This window comes from Schistocerca americana, chromosome 5 (genome assembly GCF_021461395.2).
Source record: "Schistocerca americana isolate TAMUIC-IGC-003095 chromosome 5, iqSchAmer2.1, whole genome shotgun sequence".
NCBI lineage: Eukaryota > Metazoa > Arthropoda > Insecta > Orthoptera > Acrididae > Schistocerca > Schistocerca americana.
Genome location: NC_060123.1, coordinates 463,302,073 through 463,328,115, shown reverse-complemented (window position 1 = coordinate 463,328,115; position 26,043 = coordinate 463,302,073).

Here is a 26,043-nt window from a genome sequence, read left to right as displayed (position 1 = left end):
GCACCAGTCATGCTAGCGCAGCGCCGCGTGCTGTGACGTAGCGGAGGAATGCCCTTACTTCGGCCGCGCGTTGATGGCGGCGCCCGGCTGGCCGGCCGGCTCGCGGTGGACAGCAGGCTGCTGCACGTAGAGGCTCTGGGTTGGAGTCCCCGGCGCTGTCGGCACGAGAGGCGTTCTCGTAGTGCGGAGTGTACTCTATCCCACCCCGTCTTCTTCCCTGCTCCTCCTGGTGGCTCGTTCGCGGTGGATGGGCGGAACGGGCTGCAGTCCCCCAGCGTCGTCGGCTCACCCGGTTGTGACGGCGGATGCACAGGGCCTAGGCCCCGCACGATCTCGACGACGGCTCACTGATGGGGTCAGCATTGGCGGCGAGCGAGTCTGCTGCGATGTCTGCTAATCTTGGGTTGATGATTGACAGCGGCAGCAGAGAGGACCAGAGCTGGTACTGCCCCCTTACTTCTGCTGCTGGATGGGCCGCCCTTACTGCAACATCTCCTTAATAAAGATTAACATGTCGATCACCGAGCTGTGCGCTACGCAGCGACCCAGTACACATCTAACTGCAAGTCTAACTGCGTGTGCTAGACCGAGTGCCTTGTTGCCATCAAAGCTGGCGTATTTAAACGAAGCACGAGCGACGTCCTGACGTCATGCTCGTTTGTAATGAACGCATTCGTTCCACTTATACTGCTGATTCATCTGTCGCACTCGCCCCTTAGGTGTTCTTGCGACAGAGTTGCGTGTTGTTGCGGCAGACTTAAGCGAAGTTGTGAAATGCAGTACAGCTGACGCTATACCTCTGTCTTGCACTCTACGAAAGTCTCCGTCTGACTCAAACCCGCGTGCTAAGCAATTCTCTCTCGCCTGTTGTATGTAACCAGGCCATTGCCCCTGCGTGACGACACATTCCGATACGTGTGCAATCCACCTACCTGCTTCTGGCTCTCGGCATAGGCAACGAAACTTTGACAATATTCCACGTTTCCAACTCTTTACTATTTCGCGACACTACAGTATTTAACTACTGTGGGCTACAAGAGGGAAAATATTAACTTTTAAATAAGTCTTTATGGCTTTCTAAACCACATCCAACATATTACGGAAAAGCTATGAAACTATACTTTAGGCCTAGATGTTGGAAAGATGTGAGATGTCCAAGTATCACTTGGAGTTAAGCCAGGACAGCATCTTCAGTGCATTGGATTTCTTAACAGAGCTCAAATCACAGTCTTCAACTACTAGAAATTAGCTTTCGTTACCCAAAAGTGTTTCATGTATGCAAGGGTGTCGCCAGCCCGACAACTAGGAGGCAGGCAGCAGGTGAGTGGATCGGTATATATATATATATATGTTTATGTATATATATTAATGTGTGTTACAACAAAAAGTAGACACAGGAATAAAAATTTAAAAAACCAAATAAAATTTATTGCAACACGGACTTTGGGTCACTTTTTTTCTCTTGCTTTAAAACATTTATTAATTTTCGTCATGGTATCTTAAAATAAGCTTTATCTGCATTTTTACTAATCCGCTTAATATCACGCAGCAGTACTGCTGTACAGGGAAGAGTACCAAAATTTTAATATTTTTCCCATGTCAGAGAAGATGTTTCCCAACTGTTTTAAGATATCAACAACAATTACTTTCGTTGAATTCCGTTTCTTGAGACACAGTATGCACTATCTTTCATTTCAGTTTTTTTATGTTTAAAGTTGCAGGTAGATTTCACAAGCTTTTGCTATTTTTTCCACTGCCGTGAAATATAATCGAAACAAAAAAAAAACAGTTTAAGACAGCAGAAGCACAGCAGGCATTAGGGGGGGAAGGAGGGTAAGTGGGGCAAAACAACCACTGTCGCGGTGTATAGGTACATAAGGAAAATCCCCAACAAGCTATGACAAAAATTTAAAACCAATGATAATAATTATTAGCACTGCTGCTGTAAGCGCCGATAAAGATATATTTTGCTATGCCGGAAGGCGGATAACAAATCATAAAAAATTCCATTCAATTTCTTTGTCATTGAAGAGACTCTGTCTTTAGTTCTCCAGTGGAGAAGACGTATTTTTTGTATGATGTGTGTGATAGTCATTGGTGTTGTCTGAATAGTAATTATTATTTGTGCAAAACAACGAAAGTTTTCCTGTCTTGCACACATCATCTCAATGTCAGCGGCCTGCATCGGAAGAAGAAGCCCGATCAAGAACTAATGTTAAACACACAGTCAAGAGACAATTATTCATGGCGGAAGAAGACGAATATAACCATGGACACCAGAAGTAAATTCACAATGTGACTGGCTCACAATTTACGAGATTTATAAAATAAAAACGAAAGACAATTTACTTACTGAAAAACTTATAAAAACCAAATATGCCAATAATACAAGCAATTTGTTTCATTATATATATATATATATATATATATATATATATATATATATATATATATATATATATAAATTTGCACAGCAGGTCCCTGCAGGGGACTCAGTGGCCCAGGTCCCTGAACTAATACACAAGAAACGGAAGTTTCGTGTCTGCACTATGATTTTGAACTGAAGTCTAGGGGAAGAGGCCCTGACTGAACCTGCTGGATTGTCTAAAAACACATATACATACATAACTCGTGATTAAACTGATGGAAAATACTACTGAATTTACTTAAACTGTGAGCATTAAAAGCTTTCTTAAAAATGACATTGTTTGATTTGTTGCATTTAACTTACTGCCTTTATCCAAACGACCACAGTTTAAAACGAAAAATTTTGGGAGGGAGTCCAAGACAATTCCCCATGGCCCATAGATCCTAGCGCCAGCCCTGAGCACAATTGCATCACCAGCCAATATGTTATGGGAGCAGCATGAGAAAGAGGATGAGGAAATAAATAAATTATTGTAAAATGATTCAAGTAGGAAATTGTTTAATATCAGTTAATACTATTAACAATTAAAATGAATATTTTAAACGACTTATATTTAAGGGAAATTAGTCATAACACAATCTTCACGGATTTTTTGTAAATTCCTGCAACACTTTGTCAATGAAAACTTCTTTATTGTCAAAAATTAATTTTCTGTGAATACTCATCATTGCTAGGACCTTGAGACTACTTTCTACCATTGTGCTTCTCAAACAAGTTTTTATTCATCTTAAACTGCTAAAAGAACATTCAACAGTATATGTTGTACAGGGAAGAGTAATAAAATTTTCAAAGCTTTTTGGGTTTGTAGTTAGGTCCTCTTGATTCTATGTATTCTAACATAATTTTTTTCGGAGTTCAATTTCACTTTTAATACTTGACAAACTGTAAAATTGGGCGAAGGTTTCACAAGCTCCTTGATCAACTGATATGGTTTTCATTTGCACTGGATGTAATTTAGATGAAGCGAATGTTGGTGTGTTTTCATTAGCAAAACACACTTCGAGAGAGGTAATTGTGGAGTCCAAATAACGTATTATAAATGACCTCCTCCAAAATTCCAGTGGATTTTCTACTGAAGGGTTACTTCAATGTTGCTGACTTCCAGTAATATGCGGCATTGTTTTTATGTCTTCAAGACCGATTTTTTCTGCAGTGGCCATAGCTTCTTTCAAAATTTCGTCCGTTACTTTTACGCAGTGTCACGGTGAGTTTTCAGCATTTGCAAAGTTACTTTTATGTGTTGCGAAGTCTTGACTGTGTCTAAAGTTATGGACTGCAGAATATTAACCTCATGTTCTGTTAAAGCAGAATATTTGGCAGTTAAAAGTATGCTAACAATAAATGGAAAGCCAGAAGCAGCTTCATGGAGCTGAAAAGCGTATTTTCTGGTCGAACCGTTTCCTTCACTTGATAGGGTTTCAAAGCCTTCCATTATAGTCGGAAAATTCTCCTTGAAAAGTCTTACATTTTTGTGTTTTTCACTCTATCTTGTTTCACACAGAGATGAAATGTTGGGTATAAACTTCCTTCTGAGTACCGATTCACGAAAAAAATTAATAATGTCTGATGGTTCCCATGGCATGTGTAGAAATCATTGATCACTAGATTAAGTTTGTGCAAAGAGCAGTGGAAGAATAAAACTTTCATGTATTTCTTGCACAAGATTGCTTGAACACCTATCTCTTTACTTGCCATTGTAAAACGACCATCAAGTCCCAAACCAACACATTTTGATGGGTCAAGATTTACTTTTGACAAAAATTCGTCGATTGATTGTGCAATGGATTTAGCATCTAGAGATTTCGTCTTGACAAAGCGAAGAAACATTTCTCTGACTTTGTTCGATTCTTCATCGAAATATCGAGTACCAATAGATAACTGTTTGCTTCCAAAAATATCAGCTGTTCCATCTGCTAATATACTGAACGATTCAGCCTTTTTCACATTCGCTATAACATTAGCCTTAAGAACATCCCCACATATTCTGATAATTTCATTTTGGATATGGACCGATCGATAGCTTGCATTTTTTTCTGTTTCAGAACTATGTCTCCTGCTTCAATCCGTTCCTTATATAACCCTTCAATAACTCCTTCAACATAATGTTTACCTCTACGAGCTGTGTCATATGTCCCACAAAACGTAATGGAAGAAATAATGGATTTAATAATTTGTGGATTTGTACATCCACAGGCACAGTTGTGCTAGCGGCTTCTAAAACAGCTTTGTGTAAGTGAGTTTCTACATGATTTTTGCACTGCTCATGTACGTCTTTAAACTTTCAGAATGGGCTTACAATAAAAGCTCCTGATACGCCCCTGACACAATTAGGATTTCGGGGAAACAAATACACAGTATTTGCAGATGTCTCCTTTTTTGTAACAGTAGTATACAGTCCATAATAATTGAATTTCCGTTTTAAATAAGTCGCGTCTTTCATGAAGTCATAATGCATGGGAGGGTTCCAACAATTATCAAGCGATTCTCTCTTCAGTTCGGTCGATGTAACTGATGCTCGACTGACCAATCTGATTTTGGTCACAGTCGTTCATTCTGAAATTGGCATTATTTATATTACAGAGTGGCAATAAGTAGCACAGGAAAAGTACGTAAGGCTAATTCTTCTGTGCACTTTGTAGATGCTATTGAATAGTAACTGGCTATCAGTTTGGGGGTAAACCAAAAAAGTCAACAATTTCCAAAGAATTTCCCGCCTAGGCTACATGAAAACATACCTTTGGAAGTGCTAGATTTTGACAAGGTGACACCCACATGATCATTACAAGGTAGAGCATCACTTCCAGGCTTTTGAGATAGCTTCCTAGATTGAGAATCTCCTGCTACGATATCCAGGACTTTCTCGTTCTCTACTCATTCATCCTGCAGATCACTATCTTTATCCGGCTCCTCACTATCAATGTTTCTGTCTTCTGTCCTTTTTCTCTTTAAACTAACTGCAAAAATGTGATAGAAACATACTACAGCAAATTTTATTTACCTATTGACAAAATTTGTTAGTTTGTTTACCATAGAGATGACACATTTCTTTCGAAAGTTTTTATTCAAACTATCTAACAATGTTACTCTATTATGGCAAAAAATAAACAGTTTTCTTAGAGGTTTGAAAGCGCCTTCTTTTGAAAGAGGTTTGTTTGAAAGCAATTATAGGTAAGAGTTTTGTGTACAATCAGGCTGAAGTTAACACATCTTTCACCTTTATATGCCAACGTCACATGTACAAGGTCTTTTAGATTTATTGTAAATTACTAAACAGAAAAACTATATATCATAGCCTAGTATTGTTGAGATATTACGAAAAATAATTCCCACATGTAAGTTTTCCCACAGTCACACAAGAGTAGATAAACACTTATTGAGGCACTATCTGCTTCAGGGAAGTTGTCATAAATTCGTTTGTTTCTGCCAATACAAATGAACAGCGACAGTCATTTAGTTTGTACTGCGTTATATCAACCAATATGTTGAGGAAGTTTAATGAAATAAATTCACCAGTCAGGACTCACAAACTGATAACCAAACCAAAGTGAAATTCAGAAAGCAAAAAATAAGAAGAAGCAAACACCAGCATTAAATTTATCATTGTACAGTCGCTAAGAAGCTATTTTTAGATTAGTTGCTAAAAAGCGTACTGGCTACATAGTCAGAATCAATTATTGTTTTTTTATGAGGCTTTTCAGAAGTCCTTATTATTTTATTTTTTCGATTTAATATTTATTTATTTTTTATTTTTATACAAGTGAATGACAGGAAGTACTAACAAAAGGCGCCATCAACTCGATTATCGAAGTCTCTTGTTCATCCTAAGGGTTGGCCTCCAGATTTGCGTATCCTTAGCTGTTGATCCAAGGGCAACTTCGTTGAAGTGGGATAAACATTTCCTCAACTGACAGTTTTCAAACAACTGTTGAAATATGGAATCATTAGCAATAAATATGCAGATTCTCTTTCACAGTATCTCATCTATACAGATAATTAAAATTGTAATTGGCTGATGTCTCTACATAGGAGATATTTAAGAAAACTTAATATCAGTAGTCATTATAACAGAAATAGACAGCAAAACAGTTATTTTAGACTTTTTGTCTGTCTGTAGGTATGTTAATAGGTAAATGCGGCAAAAACTGAAAAATCTGGTGCATGTTTCATCTTGGTATATGTCCCATCTTGGTACACAGCCTAGGAGCAGAGTTATCGTAGTTTTGACATAACAGCGTGCACAATTGGACACTGCATGGCATTGCCGCTTTAGTAAACAATGAAATGTGCCCACACGAAAAGCTTTGATGGCTATAGGCTGCCCAGAAGGTCACAAGAAAAAGCTAGTTAATAATAAATCGCAAGATGCTTGACCAAAACCTTCCATCGACGATAGTAGTAAGACTATTTATAGCGCACTGTTCGACAGCAAGAAGTTTGTATTAGAGACAATTGCTTAAAAGCAATCATGTAGGCCTACTAAGGAGCAGTGAAGTGCGACTTCGCTGCTCTTTAATTTTAATTAAAGGTTAGAGCAGGTATCGCCAATATGTTTTGCTGCATGTGTAAGTCAAGTAAAATGTATTGGGAAACCGGTTCGAATGTCTTAGAAACAGTTCTTATTTTCAGAACAAATAATTAGATTTTATTGATTGTAATTACAACAGTAAGTGTGTTGGTTCCATGCCACAATACATTACTTTCAATTTGTATCAGTGTCCTATCATCCATATGGTTGTCATTGCAAGTATTCTACAGTCTCCCATGTTTATAGAATATACAGTAGAATTCCAATCCAGAAGAAAAATCAAGTAACTGTGTTGATGCACAATGAGCAATTTCCTTTTAAATCAAGAGGTTCCCTCTGTTTCTGTCCATTCCGTATGCATGGATTCGGGTATTGACTTTAACCACAATAATAAGAGGTTCATTTCAAACACATCTGACATGTCTGTGAGCTGTGAGATACTCTCACTCCTCGCCTATTTGTTCTTTTATTCGCTGCTTTTATAGACAGTCTTTAGTTCGAGAGTGAAACTGCTAATTCATAAGACAGTATTGTTAAGAGCACAAAAATGAATTAGACGTACCGGTACATGAAGTCAGCAGGGGTTACACCAATTTCCTATACCTGCCCCTTCCGGATGGTTTAACGCTGCCCTGCTGCTTGTGTGTATCTTAAAGGGCGAAATCAAAGCCCCAATTTCGAACAGGACTATAAATATGGTGTCAAAATATTAATGACTATTTTCTCAAATTAACAGTGCGCAAAAGCTGGCGTTTATGTCAACACTAACAGGTAATCACAAACAGATGTACATAAAAACTGAAAGCAATCACCCACTAAAAAAGTTTCTGGTATCCATGTTGTATGGGTGTACACTTTCTCCTATCTGGAACAACGTCTGTCAGGCGGGCGAGTGGTTTGTGATTCCGGTCATTTCGCCAAGCTTCCACATCCCCCTTCGCAGCATGATACAAGAAATAAATTATTTAGTAATAGACGCTGTTCCTTGTTTAGCCTAGTAAAGATTTTGCTGTTTTCGGTCGACCTGGAAAGGCAGATCAGTGTTTTCAATCTTTCTTGGGAGGTAGCTTTCCAGGCAATATGCCCTTCGCGTAAACGTTAGTTAAGTGCCTTCATTAATGCTGTCTTAGCTAGTTGCACGGGGGTATGAGAGTTGTATACCTGAATTTTAAGAGAACGGCTCTCCTACTGCGTTCAGAGTTATTTAATTAATCAGCTTGTTTTTCGTGTTCAGCGAACTTGGAAACTCCTGACTACTATACAGTATAAGTAAAGTGCGCGCCGTCGCAGTCGGTTTCGATGTAAATTTATGAGAGGCAAAGGTAGCTAGTATTGTACAGAGAACTAATCCTGAGGATCGTTCCTGCATTTTGTTTCCGAAATAACCAGCTACCTACCAAGACTTAATCTTTTGGTTACTAATATGATTGGGGTTTCTCAGGCAGATACAAGGTTCAGCTTTGATGAGCAAGTAGCACACGTAGTTCATGTTAAACCTAACACCTCGGCCAAGGACAAGAGGATGCAAGGGCTTTATTATCGTTGCTGTGAACCTAGACATTTTGCTCGGAATTATCGTGTTCCCCAAGGGAAGCCTTTGAACATCTGACTCCACGATAAAGGTAGGCGCTCAGCTTCACATTCCTTTCTAGGAGCTTGTAACAAAGAGGTAGGTGTTAAAGGTCCTTCTTTGCCTATCGCTTGCACTTACCTCAACCATGAGCCAGTGTGCGCCTTGCTCGACACTAGTAGTACTATGTCCTTGTTGGACTGCCAGTGGTATTGAAGATAAAGACGTATTTGTAAACTACCCAAGGAACAGCCCACTGCAGGAAGCTGTAGGGCAGTTAACGAGCAGCAGTTAGGTTTGGTAGGCACACTGAATGTGTATTTCGGTATTGGGGAATTTTCCTGGGCTATTCAGCTCATTGTGGTGAAAGTGTTGTGTTCCAGCCTCCTGTCAGAGTGATTTTATAAGAAAAACAGGGTTAGTGTTGGTCTATGCTCAGAGCGTCTTTTATTTCAGGTTTTACACTTCTTTAAGGATTTTGCTCTGCAAGCATGCTCAACCATTTAGGTGTTTTGCTGAATCTAGTGACTTCGAGTTGAATCATTTATCTAATGAAGAGGTGCAGCAGCTGTTGTATCTATTTCGTGGCTTCCTTCAAGTGTTAAAACATAGTTACGTGTGATTAATAAAACAGAGTATCGAATTCAGTTATCAGATTGTGAGCCCATTAGACTTTCGCGGCCTAAGATCCGTTACTCGACACTCAGGCCGGGTAGAGATACATTTTCGTGGCCATTGACAATTTTACTAGGTTTGTTTGCCTGTGTTCAAGTAAGGGGCTGACTAGCAATATCATTGTCAAATATCTAAGGGAAATATTTCCACTCTTTGACCCGACAAACGTGGTTAGTGGCAATGCTCCTGTCTTTGTTTCTCGGGAATTTCGGAGTTCTTACTGTCGGCATGGTGTCACCCACGTGACAACTATGCCATAATACCTTCAACCTTCTTTTGCCGAAAGGTTTAATCGAAACTTAAAGGCACCATTGGTCACCTTCCATGACGAGGGACAAATAAAATGGGATCGTTCTTTGTTATGGTCGAATTTTGCTATCAGTATGACAAGGCATGAGGCCCATCAGGCCAGCCCTGCTTCCTTGCTTTTCGCTCATCTTGTTAACTGCCAGCTTGGCAACTTGTGGAATATGGCCGATTTGCTCCCAGATAAAACAGCATGCGATGTTCTTCGAGATAATCGGTAGAGGACAAAGAGGAACATCGAAAGTGCCGAAACGAGAGAGGCAGAGTGGTATAACCATGGGTGCAAACCTGCTAACTTTAAGGAAGGCGATACAGCTGTTAAAAGCTTTGGAGGGCGGAAGCAGGAATGTGCGATTTCGAGAAAGTTAGTGCGGTGCTTCACCGGCCCTTGGCACATCTTGGGGGTGCCCACCCCAGTCACTTTGCACACACAGAACGAAGAGGCAGAGCAAATACAGAACGTACAAATTAACCAAGTCAAAAGTATTAGCCACAACTGACCAAAGCTTGTTGGCCAGTCTCGCCCTGATGGTAGAGTTATATTTTTTGGGGCTGGAGGGGGGCGTAGGGGGGGAGGGGGGGGGGGCAGGCTGAGGCGTTCTCCAAGGTCAATACCTTGTGCCCAACTTGCAAATATGTCTGTCGTCTGATATGTGAGGCTGGGGCAGCAAGCAGGGAGGCATTTCTGGTGGTTGGCGGTCTTTTTTGGTTATAAGACGTTCAGTATGGAACGACTCTGTTTAGACAACACTGAGCGAGTAACCAGAAATAGAGTGAACACGCCAAGGAGAACATTCCTGCACTAGGGACCCGCTGCGACCGGAAGAAAAGAAAAAATGGTTCAAATGGCTCTGAGCACTATGGGACTCAACTGCTGTGGACATAAGTCCCCTAGAACTTAGAACTACTTAAACCTAACTAACCTAAGGACAGCACACAACACCCAGCCATCACGAGGAAGAGAAAATCCCTGACCCCGCTGGGAATCGAACCCGGGAACCCGGGCGTGGGAAGCGAGAACGCTACCGCACGACCACGAGATGCGGGCGCGACCGGAAGACGTGCGGCCTGTGGTAACTTCTGTTTTCCAGAGCTCGCTATTGGTGCTGGTTTATCCAGAGTACCAAGCCTTGTTGTTCCTGGACTTATTAACACTTGTTGAGCGCCGTAATTGTCCTCCTGCATTTGTGGTTTCTTCAGGTGCAGGCAGTGGAGTACTTAGCACAGGTCTTAGAATATTATTCGGCAGCTTGCCTGTTTGCCCTGTTGTGGTGCATCACTTTCTTCTTTATACTGACACATAGCCATATTGCTTTTTCATCACGCCTTTGCCATGTTCATGTCAATCTTGCATTCCTATGCTCAGCCACCGTCTTGGATGTAATATGTTTTCACCTTTGGCTTCTATAGCGTTTCTGTTTTATTATGTTCGCTTGTTGATTACTCTTTACATCTACATCTACATGATTACTCTGCAATTCACATTTAAGTGCTTGGCAGAGGGTTCATCGAACCACAATCATTCTATCTCTCTACCATTCCACACCCGAACAGCGCGAGGGAAAAACGAACACCTAAACCTTTCTGTTCGAGCTCTGATTTCTCTTATTTTATTTTGGTGATCATTCCTACCTATGTAGGTTGGGCTCAACAAAATATTTTCGCAATCGGAAGAGAAAGTTGGTGACTGAAATTTCGTAAATAGATGTCGCCGCGACGAAAAACGTCTTTGCTTTAATGACGTCCATCCCAACTCGCGTATCATATCTGCCACACTCTCTCCCCTATTACGTGATAATACAAAACGAGCTGCCCTTTTTTGCACCCTTTCGATGTCCTCCGTCAATCCCACCTGGTAAGGATCCCACACCGCGCAGCAATATGCTAACAGAGGACGAACGAGTGTAGTGTAATCTGTCTCTTCAGTGGACTTGTTGCATCTTCTAAGTGTCCTGGCAATGAAACGCAACCTTTGGCTCGCCTTCCCCACAATATTATCTATGTGGTGTTTCCAACTGAAGTTGTTCGTAATTTTTACACCCAGTTACTTAGTTGAATTGACAGCCTTGAGAATTGTACTACTTATCGAGTAATCGAATTCCAACGGATTTCTTTTGGAACTCATGTGGATCACCTCACACTTTTCGTTATTTAGCGTCAACTGCCACCTGCCACACCATACAGCAATCTTTTCTAAATCGCTTTGCAACTGATACTGGTCTTCGGATGACCTTACTAGACAGTAAATTACAGCATCATTGCGAACAACCTAAGAGAACTGCTCAGATTGTCACCCAGGTCATTTATATAGATCAGGGACAGCAGAGGTTCCAGAACGCATGTTATCATGTTTGGACTAGTGTACCTGCTGCAGATTTTTTTGAAGCTTGTTTGGCTATTTGTTATCTTTCGGCATTTCATGTTTGAATTTGTTAATAGTTGAAACCTCTCTCGAGACATCATATTTTAAATTACATTAAAAAGAGATGTTATAATACACGTTTTACCATTTGTCTTAAAGAGTTTTTATGTGGTTATAGAAGTCATTTATAGTCTGGTTCATATTTTGGTTTACGTGTTGGTTGGGAGTCTTCACCAGCCTTAGGAAATGCTGTTGGTGATCAGCCTTACAAGCAGCGCTTCTGTCTGTATTCTGCCCATTTTGTTTGGTATTTTTATCTTTTACCATTTGTGAAGTTGACAGTTTTGTGCGGGTATTTATGTTTTCTTTTTCTCACCTAAAGAATTTTAAACCTGTTTATTAGGACTTTTGGATAAAACTTAAATGAGTCTTGAAAGAGCACTCAAATTCTGTTACCTATAATTTTTAGTGATTCTGATTTATGACCTTTTCAATGAAATGTGATTCCTTTGTCAAAATCACTTTAATTCGCAGTAATTGTGTTAGCTGAGCACACACAGTGGTACTGCAGTGCCTTGCTATACCATGTATTACTATGCTTACACATGACTTCTTAATCACTCAGACGTGTAACAACTTCAAAGAAACTGTTAAAATGACGGACTGTTTTATTAATAGAGAGAGTAGATCTAAATGAAGCTATAAAGTAAGTAAACGAAATGGAGAAAAACAGTTCTGAGAGAGTATGGAAGTTTGGCTCCATGTAAGTGAAAGGTAGTGCGTGGTCTGGGGGTTAGATTTACTGAATGAACATCATTCAAAAAATGACCTTCAGCAGCAAACTGTGGAATTTGGTGGGCTGCTGTTCCGACTGGGTGTAGCTGGTGTCAGTGGTGTAATATAGCAAGGCTCGCCTGTCATGAAGGACAAACCAATTAAACTACATGCAAAGTGGTTAAGATTCAGTTTCCACTATAAAGTGCTGCAAGGTACAGAGACATTACTTTTGGTGAATATGAGATTGGAATTACCTGTCGATATATTGTGTGTGGTAGAATAACTAAAGGATATTGATGAATTAGGCACACTGTATAGAGGAAGTAGATGGTCATTGCATGCTTCCCATCAGTGTGGGTAATATTGGCACTGATGAAGCGACTTTGGCAGAAGGGTTTGCAATTACCAGTTTAGATGTTCTAGACAGGGATGATCTAGACAGACCAAGTGTAGATATTAGCCATATGCAAACTGTCAGTACAACTGCATTATGCGCAAAAGGAAAGTTTTTGAAAGGAGCATATAAGGTAACCATGGAAACGCTATTGCTAAAATTTGAGGGTCTATTTAACTGTCGTGGGCCACTGGTGACTATCCCTGTAATGCAGTACAGGATTCTGACTGAAGAGAAATCCCTTATATATCGGAAACTATATGGAGTACTCCACAATTTTCAAGTAATAATGGAAAAGTCTATTAGCCAACGATTGATTGATGGCATAACAGAAGAAATCACTAGTCCTGGTGAACACTGGCCATTATCGTACCCTAGAACATATTGGACAGTACAAGGAAATAAACATTCTGTTTTGTTTATTGCTACTTGAATAGTAGAATGATTACAGATGAATATCCATACCAAACATTACAAAGGCCCTGGATAGATTAGGAAAGGGTATTTACTTCTCCACAATAGATCTAAAAAGTTGTTGCCATCAATTAGGAGTATTGATGGAGGATTGGTCAAACATTGTATTTACGGTCCTTTGGGCAATTACCAGTACTGGTAAATTCTGTTTGGTGTTAAAAAATGCACCAACCATGTTTCATCATTGCTGGATGGGGTGTTAAGGATTTTTAAGCTGAAACAATACATGGTGTACTTTGATGACATTATCGTATTTTAAAGGGGTGTGAAGGAACATGTGCAACTGTTGAAAGGAGTTTTTAAGAGATTGAGTTCTACTCGTCTGGCTGAAAGTATCGAGAACTGCCATTTTGTGTTAAGGGATGTGAACTACTTAGGACACACAATTAGAGAGGATGATACACAATGTGCAAAGTTTCCTGACACCACAAACAAGTAAAGAGTTACATCATCTGTAGGGTTAGCTAAATACTGTAGATAATTGGTGATGGGATTTGCACTTCTTGCATGTTCACTTATGCACTTGTTGAAGTAGGGCATGAAGTTCCAACAGACAGCAAAATTGAAAAACTGATTGAGGCATTAACAAGTAGCTCTGTGCTGATATTTCTGGATTATGAAAAGGAATTTATTTTATAATGTGATGTTAGCAACCAGGTAAAAGGTTGTCTTTGGGCTAAGGAGCATCCAGTTGTCTACACTTGACAGCAATTGAACAAGACTGAGCAGACTTAGCCTATCACTGAGAAGGAGATCTCGGGGTTGATATGCAGCACCGTGTATTTCAGATGTTATTTGTATGGCAAGAATTATAAAATATTGGTGGATCAAACAGCATTAAAATGGCTGTAAGGATTTGAAGTAATCATTAAGTAAACTTGTATAGTGGGCATTAAAACTAAATGAGTCTGACTTGGAAGCAGTTCACAAACCAAGGAAAATGTGGCAAAGCAGATGGGTTTAGTAGAAAGATTGGTGTAATGCCTAAACAGGGATACAGCCTTGTTGAGTAGCACCATTTGAGAAGGTAATCAGAGGATTTGTTATAATACTGTGCATGAAACTGTATTGTGATTAGTGGTAAGAGTATGTTTTGCCATTATTGGGATATTTGAGAGAATAAATTTCGTTTTTTTTTTAGTTGTTTTGATTTATCTGGCCTTGTGCTGTAGTGAGTTGATGGGGACATACTCGATTCATGGTGTAGCGCCTTTGAGGGAGTTCTGCGATGATGAGTAAGGGATTTATATATTTTTAGGCATGTTGAGGAATCGTTTGATTTGTTGTTTCAGGAGTGGTATTCCTGAAATAATGTTTATTTTATTATGAGTAATTGTGAGCATGGGAATATCATGACTTGGAAGTAACAGAGAGTGCATTCTGTGATAAGCACGATATAAATTTTCCAGACCAAAACAGAGGCATGTGAGGTACTATTGTATTTAGGCAAAATAGAAACAGAACGATGAGCACATCATATCATGGTGCCACAATCTGATTTACAAAAGGCAGACTACATTGGATATATTCCATGCATGGATCTGAAGTAATGGTTGCAAACTGCTATGAGCAAGACCAACCTAGGGGTACAATGAGCCTTGAGCTTCAAGGTAATGGTCTTTTAATTAATGGTTCAACTTATAACATTACAGAACTGACTTTCCATCTCACAGCTACCATAACCGAGACCACCATTGTGGATGTGAAACGTTTGTTGTACTTGCCAGACAAACCATTGGTAGTACCTCCAGACAACTAAATTTACTTTCAGATCACCGCCTACCAGTATCTGATACTTTGCAGAGAATCCTACATGACCCAAAATATAGAAAAATTAAGGTAGTAGCAACAACTGAGAAAAACTATTTTTTCTTATTTTTCATAAAATAATCATCACCTAAAAGATGTTCAAATTTTACAGATTTTAGTAAAGACTACGCACTGACAACGGCACAAAGGTGGAGAAAAGTGTTTTGGGAATATGAAAAAACAGTGTTTTGCGAAACAGTTGGGCTTTATCTGCTAAAAGTGTCACTAGGTACTTTGTAGAAAGCAAGATAGATGTTATGTCTTTTCAGGTAGTGTTGTACTCATAATAATTACTCTTTGCTCTGTCTACAGGTGCCGACACCATGGGGCCTGAGGGTGCCCGAGACCCCTCAAAAATTCGTTTGGGGCGCGCAGCCCCACCCCTCCTCCAATAATTTAAGAAAGTTATTAGTTATATTGTTGTTGTTGTTGTGGTCTTCAGTCCTGAGACTGGTTTGATGCAGCTCTCCATGCTATTCTATCCTGTGCAAGCCTTTTCATCTCCCAGTACCTACTGCAACCCACATCCTTCCGAATCTGCTTAGTGTATTCATCTCTTGGTCTCCCTCTACGATTTTTACCCTCCACGCTGCCCTCCAATACTAAATTGGTGATCCCTTGATGCCTCAGAACATGTCCTACCAACCGATCCCTTCTTCTGGTCAAGTTGTGCCACAAACTTCTCTTCTCCCCAATCCTATTCAATACTTCCTCATTAGTTATGTGATCCACCCATCTAATCTTCAGCATTCTTCTGTAGCACCACATTTCGAAGCTTCTATTCTCTTCTTGTCCAAACTATTTATCGTCCATGCTTCACTTCCATACATGGCCACACTCCATACGAATACTTTCAGAAATGACTTCCTGACACTTAAATCAATACTGGATGTTAACAAATTTCTCTTCTTCAGAAACGCTTTCCTTGCCATTGCCAGCCTACATTTTATATCCTCTCTACTTTGACCATCATCAGTTATTTTGCTCCCCAAATAGCAAAACTCCTTTACTACTTTAAGTGCCTCATTTCCTAATCTAATTCCCTCAGCATCACCCGACTTAATTAGACTACATTCCATTATCCTTGTTTTGCTTTTGTTGATGTTCATCTTATATCCTCCTTTCAAGACACTGTCCATTCCATTCAACTGTTCTTCCAAGTCCTTTGCTGTCTCTGACAGAATTACAATGTCATCGGCGAACCTCAAAGTTTTTATTTCTTCTCCATGAATTTTAATGCCTACTCCGAATTTTTCTTTTGTTTCCTTTACTGCTTGCTCAATATACAGATTGAACAACATCGGGGAGAGGCTACAACCCTGTCTTACTCCCTTCCCAACCACTGCTTCCCTTTCATGTCCCTCGACACTTATAACTGCCATCTGGTTTCTGTACAAATTGTAAATAGCCTTTCGCTCCCTGTATTTTACCCCTGCCACCTTTAGAATTTGAAAGAGAGTATTCCAGTCAGCATTGTCAAAAGCTTTCTCTAAGTCTACAAATGCTAGAAACGTAGGTTTGCCTTTCCTTAATCTTTCTTCTAAGATAAGTCGTAAGGTCAGTATTGCCTCACGTGTTCCAGTGTTTCCAGTGTTAGTTATATTATGCTTTGTAAAATCACAAACAATGTTGGAATATTTTATTTTCCTTGTTTGACGATAGATCGCTTTTAAAATACAATCAGTAATGAGTTAAAACAGATAATTGTTACGATAGTAAGCAGGTTAACGGAAAACAAGTGGTGTGAATCATGATAGTGTTACAGTGCTGAGGGTGCACTTAGAATTTGTCCCGATGTATGAACCTTTGGGTAAAGTATGGCGCTGGAGGGCCAGCACTGCAGCCGTGGCGACATCAAAAGGAGTGGAGTAGAAATGCCCTGAAACCTCCGTCTTGCATCGCCTTGACACTTGGAGACATTAAAATTCCGCAGCTATATAAAGCCCACCCTGCTGTCGCAGTCATTCAGTGTGGATAGTTTCGTTCAGTGTATGCTGCAGATGTGTTTAGCGTTCCAACTTTAGTGTCTAGTGGACTATTTTATATGACTATATTTCATTCGTTTACTTTAGTCTCTTAGTGTATTGTGTATTAAGTTCGCAATGGATAAATTTGTTACCGAAAAGGCGCGCTTGGAAGTTGATGATACTGCAAGTCAACTTCCAACAATTATTGTGTCGTCAATTGCTTTATCGTCTTTGGGCGAGAACCTTTCACAGCCAAAACCTGGACAATCTGGTAAGGGAAGATCATTTCAAAAGCCTTCGTTGATACAAATACACATGGCTAGAATATGAAGCATCTACCGAAAAAGTTTTTTGCAAAACCAGCAAAGAGGAAATGTTAAAAATCTATTACAATTTTCTTCAAAAAAAAAAAAAAAAGTAGATGCATTTACTTCCATAGGGTTTTATAACTGGAAAAATGCTTTAGAAAAATTCCGTCTTTATGAAAATACGTTTACACATAAATAAGGTGTTCTGAAATTAAATTCTATCACTAATCGAAGTGTGGCCTCTCAATTGGATGAACAGTTAGGTAGTGACATGAAGAAAGGCCGTTTAGCTCTTGAGACAATTTTTGCTAGCTTTCAATTTGTGTGCCGACAAGGACTAGCTATCAGAGGGCATGAAGATGTAAACTCAAATTTTTTCAGTTGTTAGAACTCCAAAAGAATGACATACATGAGTTTAAAGATTGATTAGGGTGTTAGGGATATAAGTGGACGTTCCATTATATTAAAAAAAATGTGTGTATGCGTGAATTCCTAAGGGACCAAACTGCTTAGGTCATCGGCCCCTAGACCTACACACTACTTAAACTAACCTATGCTAAGAACAACACACACACCCATGCCCAACGTGCAGTCCATGCATGACACCTCAAACCACGCAGCCACTCCTCGTGGCACGATTTTCAAAACGAGGTCATTGATCTACTGGGAAAGTCTGTGTCGAGAAAATTATTGGCTTCAGTCAAGAAGACTGAACATTTTTCTATTGTGGTTGATGAAATAAATGATTTTTTGATTCACAAACAAGTGTCATTTTGTATTTGTACTGTTGATGATTCCTTAATCATCAACAGTGACTTTATTGGCTTATATAAGACCCCCAGCACTGAATCACAAACTCTGTTTAGTTTTTTAAAAGACATTTTTGCTCGTCTTGATTTGTCGATGGATAACTTAAGTGGACAGCACTATGATGGTACCTCGAATATGAGAGGTAAGTTCAAAGGACTAAAACAGTTTTGGATATACAACCAAAAGCACTGCTCACTGTTTAGACTTGGCAGTTGTAGACAGTCTCCGCCATCTTATGTCTATGAGGGATATTGTGGCTGTAGCCAAGTAATTAATAAACACTGTAAGGGAATCCAACAAAAGTACGGGACTTTTCAGAAGTGTAGTGTTGCGGAATAGTAAAGAGTTGGAAACGTGGAATATTGTCAAAGTTTCGTTGCCTATGCCGAGAGCTAGAGGCAGTAGGTTAGCGAAGAGGTAAGAGGATTGTACATGTACTGGAATGTGTACATGTACAGGGGCAATGGCCTGGTTACACACAACAGGCGAGAGAGAATTACTTAGCACGCGAGTTTGTGTTAGACGGAGACTTTCGCAGAGTGTAAGACAGAGGTATAGCGTCAGCTGTACTGCATTTCACAACTTCGCTTAAGTCTGTCATAACAACACGTAACTCTGTCACAAGAACACCTAAGGGGCGAGTACGACAGATAAGTCAGCAGTATAAGTGGAACGAATGCGTTCATTACAAACGAGCATGTCGTCAGGACGTCGCTCGCTCGTGCTTCCTTTAAATACGCCAGCTTTGATAGCAACAAGGCACTCGCAGTTAGACTTGCAGCTAGATGTGTACTGGGTCGCTGCATAGCGCTCAGCTCGGTGATCGACATGTTAATCTTTATTAAGGAGATGTTGCAGTAAGGGCGGCCCATCCAGCAGCAGACGTAAGGGGGCAGTACCAGCTCTGGTCCTCTCTGCTGCCGCTGTCAATCATCAACCCAGGATTAGCAGACATCGCGGCAGACTCGCTCGCCGCCAATGCTGACCCCATCAGTGAGCCATCGTCGAGATCGTGCGGGGCCTAGGCCCTGTGCATCCGCCGTCACAACCGGGTGAGCCGACGACGCTGGGGGACTGCAGCCCGTTCCGCCCATCCACCGCGAACGAGCCACCAGGAGGAGCAGGGAAGAAGACGGGGTGGGATAGAGTACACTCCGCACTACGAGAACGCCTCTCGTGCCGACAGCGCCGGGGACTCCAGCCCAGAGCCTCTACGCGCAGCAGCCTGCTGTTTGTCGCGAGCCGGTCGGCCAGCCGGGCGCCGCCATCAACGCGCGGCCGAAGTAAGGTCATTTCTCCGCTACGTCACAGCACGCGGCGTTGCGCTAGCAAGACTGGTGCGGCCCGGATCTGGTGTCATAGCTACGAGTCAGCGAGGACTCGGGGAAGGTCGTTGATATCACCAAGCCACATTGTACTCGGCAGGAATAAAGGTGTTATGAATTAATAATGTTTCTTTGGCGTTTCTGACGCGTCCACAGTCATTTCCTAGCATCCTGACAACTGGACACTTTACCGCTCGGCCTGTCGTCCACTGTAGGCGACCGGGATCACTTGGGCACCTACAGAAGCAAATGCTGTGAGAGCGCCAATGACCAAGCTGGTGTACGACCCCTTTGCCTGATTCGATGGGCTATGCAAGCTTCTAGTATCTTGAGAATATTGAAAAACATTGACTAGCTTCTAGAGTTTTTGAAACATTTTCTGCGGAGGACAATACAGATGCAGTTTATAAATGTGCAGGCTACCTTGAGTCAATGTTACAATTCAAGACTTATTTCTTTTTACGTCTTTATTGCCACGCAGTAAACTCTGAACCTTATTCAAAGTAAGCTTAAACTAGCTATTTCACTAATTAATCAAAGCGCTATTACTGTGTGACAGCAACATTTTATGTTTTATTCTTTTAATGATAGTTTAGGGTTTATTTAGATATAATTTCAGTCTTTTTGGAGCTATATATTCTCTGCTCTCTAATAGTCTATAAGAATACTTATTACTGTAAATTAAATTAGCTTTTTACGAAAATACTGTGTTTATGTTTTGTTTCTTGTTTTAAAGCCAAAAAATGTGTCAGGCTCGTCGAGTTTCCTGCAGTGTCAGGTTAACGAGAGTCCAATTTTCGTGGTTCTAATGTTGATCATATGACTCTAAACTGCCAAAAAAAACTTTAAAACTCACTATTTTTCAACTAAAGTTTAGAAAATTTCCCAGCGCAAGACCCCCAGTATGCCTCCCCTCCCTTCCCCTCCCCCCCCCCCCCAATACTTTTTATAAGTCAGCGCCGCTGGATCTGTCCATTAGCTATTCTTGTTAAGCATGTTGCATGAGAATGTGATCTGTTCAAGTGTGCTGTTTCAAACACTGTTCAAATGATTACTTATCATTAAAATCAGTCAGGTCCACTGCATAAATAATTCTGCAAGTCAATCATCTGGGAAACGTCAGAATCTTTCAACATTACATAACCAATCAATTGGGCTTCTCAGAAAGTAAAAATCAAAGCTGTCTGCCTCAGCCAGGCAAACAGTTTTAATCTGTCAGGTTGTTTAAAATTAGTGCACACTTCATTGCACAGTGAAAATTCATCTTAAAGTATTACAACAGCACAGCAGTAGACATAATTACTGAAGACTGAAGAATAACAGACAAAGAATGTCTCCATGTGCTAGGGTTCTGCTTCAGTGAAATTTTGAACTGTGCCATTTAAGTTTTGAACTGTACTATTTCCTAACTCTTTCCTATTATATTTTACTTTAGACAACCGTTCTTTTACAAGAGAACATATCTGAAGGTTGGAGGTCGAGTGCTTACAATAAAGAATGTCATAGGTTATTGTCTCATCTACATCCATCTACATCCATGTCATAAGAGAGAAGGGGAACTGCAGAAGAAAGCGACTATGATATTTCTGATGTAGAATCCTAGCATAAACTCTCCAAGTAGACCATGAAGGCCACATGATGTTGGCTGGCCACCATGTCATCTTCAGTCTTTTGATGTGATGCAAATATGTTATGGTGAGTTATGGTGTCAGCACACCACTATATTCTAGTTTTAGCCAGTGTAATTTTAGGATAGTTTGGGAATTGTAGATCAGGTTGGGTTGATTTGCTCCTCCTGGATGGTATTTATATTTTTATCATCGTCGCTCAGAAGATTTTAAGTTATCTTCATTCATATCAGTAACTGCAATGACAGTTGTTTACAAGAATTGTCAAAATAAGTTTGTTGTCGATAAAAGACATTCTAGTGACTAGTATCTTACTGAATGACCCCTCACAAACCCATATATCTCCCACTCAAATGTAAATGCTATCACTGGCTCCAAAGTTAATATCCAAACACAAATGGATGAGAAAGAAGGTTAAACAGGTGGTAGCAAGGCAAAAGCAGAAATTCTGGCGGTGAGAAACAAGGTTAAATTGCTAAAATTGAACAAAGCTCCAGAGTCTGATGGTATCCCTTTCACGTTCGATACAGAATTTGTAGACGAGTTACCCCTTCCTTTAATCATAATTTAAGGTTTCCATGGGTATGAATTACTTACATGTACATCCCCCAACAATACACTCACATGCAAGCTAGTATTTCCACACAATGATCCTCATAATGCTATGTACATACACATTTTCAAGGTGGCGACGAGTGAAGTTATTTTTATGGCAGTTATGCAGCTTTTATATGAAAATGTTACAATGGCGCTGACGAGGAAGAAACAGACGACAAATATTGATTACCGAAATGGGCGTCTTGCAAGAATCGTGTGGGGACATGCAATACACTTATATGTGAACTATCTGTCAAGAGCCAAGTTTCATTCTTAAATTATTTTAGAACGATTCTTTGGGACATATTTCTGGCTCTACACAAAAGTGTAATACATATATGTGAGACATCATGCTGGCTCACATTACATTATGAGTAACATTGCAATATCTGGCATCTCAAGAAACTTTATTGTCACTGAAATGTTGTTGTTGTTGTGGTCTTCAGTCCTGAGACTGGTTTGATGCAGCTCTCCATGCCACTCTATCCTGTGCAAGCTTCTTCATCTCCCAGTACGTACTTCAGCCTACATCCTTCTGAATCTGCTTAGTGTATTCGTCTCTTGGTCTCCCTCTACTATTTTCACCCTCCACACTGCCCTCCAGTGCTAAATTGTTGATCAGTTGATGCCTCAGGACATGTCCTACCAACCGATCCCGTCTTCTAGTTAAGTTGTGCCACAAACTCCTCTTCTCCCCAATTCTATTCAATACCTCCTCATTAGTTAGGCGATATACCCATCTAATCTTCAGCATTCTTCTGTAGCACCACATTTTGAAACCTTCTATTCTCTTCTTGTCCATGTTTCACTTCCATACATGGCTACACTCCATACAAATACTTTCAGAAATGACTTCCTGACACTTAAATCTATACTCGATGTTAACAAATTTCTCTTCTTTAGAAACGCTTTCCTTGCCATTGCCAGTCTACATTTTATATTCTCTCTACTTCAGACCGTCATCAGTTATTTTGCTCCCCATATAGCAAAACTCCTTTACTACTTTAAGTGTTTCATTTCCTAATCTAATTCCCTCAGCATAACCCGACTTAATTCGACTACATTCCATTATCCTCATTTTCCTTTTTTTGATGTTCATCTTAGTTCCTCCTTTCAAGACACTGTCCGTTCCGTTCTACTGCTCTTCCAAGTCCTTTGCTGTCTCTGACAGAATTACAATGTCATCGGCGAACCTCAAAGTTTTTACTTCTTCTCCATGGATTATAATACTTACTCCGAATTTTTCTTTTGTTTCCTTTACTGCTTACTCAATATACAGATTGAATAACATCGGGGTGAGGCTACAACCCTGTCTCACTCCCTTCCCATCCACTGCTTCCCTTTCATGCCCCTCGACTCTTATAACTGCCATCTTCTTTCTGTACAAATTGTAAATAGCCTTTCGCTCCCTGTATTTGACCCCTGCCACCTTCAGAATTTGAAAGAGAGTATTCCAGTCAACATTGTCGAAAGCTTTCTCTAAGTCTACAAATGCTAGAAACGTAGGTTTGCCTTTCCTTAATCTTTCTTCTAAGATAAGTCGTAGGGTCAGTACTGCCTCACGTGTTCCAACATTTCTACGAAATCCAAACTTATCTTCCCCGAGGTCGGCTTCTACCAGTTTTTCCATTTGTCTGTAAAGAATTTGCGTTAGTATTTTGCAGCTGTGACTTATTAAACTGATAGTTCGGTAATGTTCACATCTGTCAACACCTGCTTTCTTTGGGATTGGAATTATTATATTCTTCTTGAAGTCTGAGGGAATTTCGCCTGTCTCTTACATCTTGCTCACCAGATGGTAGAGTTTTGTCAGGACTGGCTCTCCCAAGGCTGTCAGTGGTTCTAATGGAATGTTGTCTACTCCCGGGGCCTTGTTTCAACTTAGGTTTTTCAGTGCTCTGTCAAACTCTTCACACAGTATCATATCTCCCATTTCATCTTCATCTACCTCCTCCTCCATTTCCATAATATTGACCTCAAGAACACCGCCCCTGTATAGACCCTCTATATACTCCTTCCACCTTTCTGTTTTCCCTTTGTTGCTTAGAACTGGGTTTCCATCTGAGCTCTTCATATTCATACAAGTGGTTCTCTTTTCTCCAAAGGTCTCTTTAATTTTCCTGTCGGCAGTATCTGTCTTACCCCTAGTGAGATAAGCGTCTAGATCCTTACATTTGTCCTCTAGGCATCCCCGCTTAGCCATTCTGCACTTCCTGTCGATCTCATTTTTGAGACGTTTGTATTCCTTTTTGCCTGCTTCACTTACTTCATTTTTTAATTTTTTCCTTTCATCAATTAAATTCAATATTTCTTCTGTTACCCAAGGATTTCTACTAGCCCTCGTCTATTTTCCTACTTGATCCTCTGCTGCCTTCACTATTTCATTCCTCAAAGCTACCCATTCTTCTTGTACTGTATTTCTTTCCCCCATTCCTGTCAATTGTTCCCTTTCCTGTCACTGCAATACATGTACCATATTCAGAAGAGACTATTTCTAAATTTTTATGTAAAGTGCTTGGTTCTATCTACAAGCCACTGAAGGTACATTGGAAAGTAACATTTTTGTCGCAACAGTTCTACTTCGTTTGCATCTTTAGAGTTCGTCAAGTTTCCGATTGGTCACAGATGCTATCAGTTTAATTTACAGTTTGTGTTGTTAGATTTAGTCAGGATTCTCGAGGGTCACTCATGCTATAAATTTAACATTTACTTTACTGATACAGTGCTTAATTTTGTAACCAAACTTTGTACAATTATGCAGAACAGTCATTACTCAGTGATTGTGTCAGTAGGAAAACTATTGAATTTACACAAGATTTTAATTAGGGTCAAGAATAGCTTTAAATCTCTGAAAGCAGAAATAAATTTTGTACAAATACCAACTTCACTGTAATATTTACACTCAATAACTAAAGGAAAAAACAATATTCTTACACTGGAATAAAAAAAACCTTTACAATATTGACTGTTCTGCAGTAATATGGAGTCAGCAAGACCACACTGTCAGTTAACAAAACTTTTACGTCTGTTTCATCGCTTCAAAAGATGCTGTGTAGCTGTACTACAAATCAGTGTTTATAATGAATTGTTGAATTCTAAGCTGAGATTCGTAATGCACAGTTTAAGAATATTTTGTCGCTTTATAAAGTATTTATTTTCTTAGTTGATGACTGAGCCCATTATTTTGGCATGCCACTACCGTTCCATGTACATAAATGAACTATTAAAGACCTGTGCATTCGAACCAGCGAAAACAGAATGAGAGCAGATGCTTATTTGTACTGAAGTAATGGAATTGAACAAACCAGTTGGTATAACCTGTCTCTCTGAACATCATCTGACCAGTGGTATAGATATATTAAATGTTACAGGGTTCAAGTTAGCTTCTTACTTCTGCAGACAAAATATGGAGGAAAGGGAGTTGTCACATTTGCCAAAAACTGTTTTGATTTCAAGAGTATTGATATTAATAAATTTTGCTCAGAAGCAGAAGCAGTATTTCATAAAATGTCCTTTGTAATAGTAAGTATATATAGAGCACATTCAGAAAATTTTAACTGTGTCTTAAAAAAACTGGAAGCTCTGTTCTCCCATCTCACACTAAAAAACAAGGATACAGTGGTTGCTGGTGGTTTTAATGTGGATTTTTTGAAAAGCTCGGCACTGAACAATTATTGCAATCAGTAACACTGTCATTCAATTTAACTCCTACTGTGAACTTTGCAACTAGGGATTGTAAATGCTTTGAGATTGCTGTTGATAGTATCTTTGTAGACAAATCTAGGAAAAAAATCCTATCACAAACCGGTACTAAATGGGCTATTTGACCATGACATACAACATCTTGTGTTAAAGCTGAAGCCTGTCAGGATAAAAAATCTATTAAATCTGATGCAGGATGATAATAAATCAGTCAAAAACTGATCAAAGACATGAACACTATAGATGTTTGTAATACTTCTGACTCAATTTGAAAATATGAATCATTTATTAATAAAGTTATTCCTCTACCAAAAATTGTTTTCCCATAAAGGTAACTCAAATCAAACAGAAGTCTAAAAATAAACCATGGATTAAACAAAAAATGA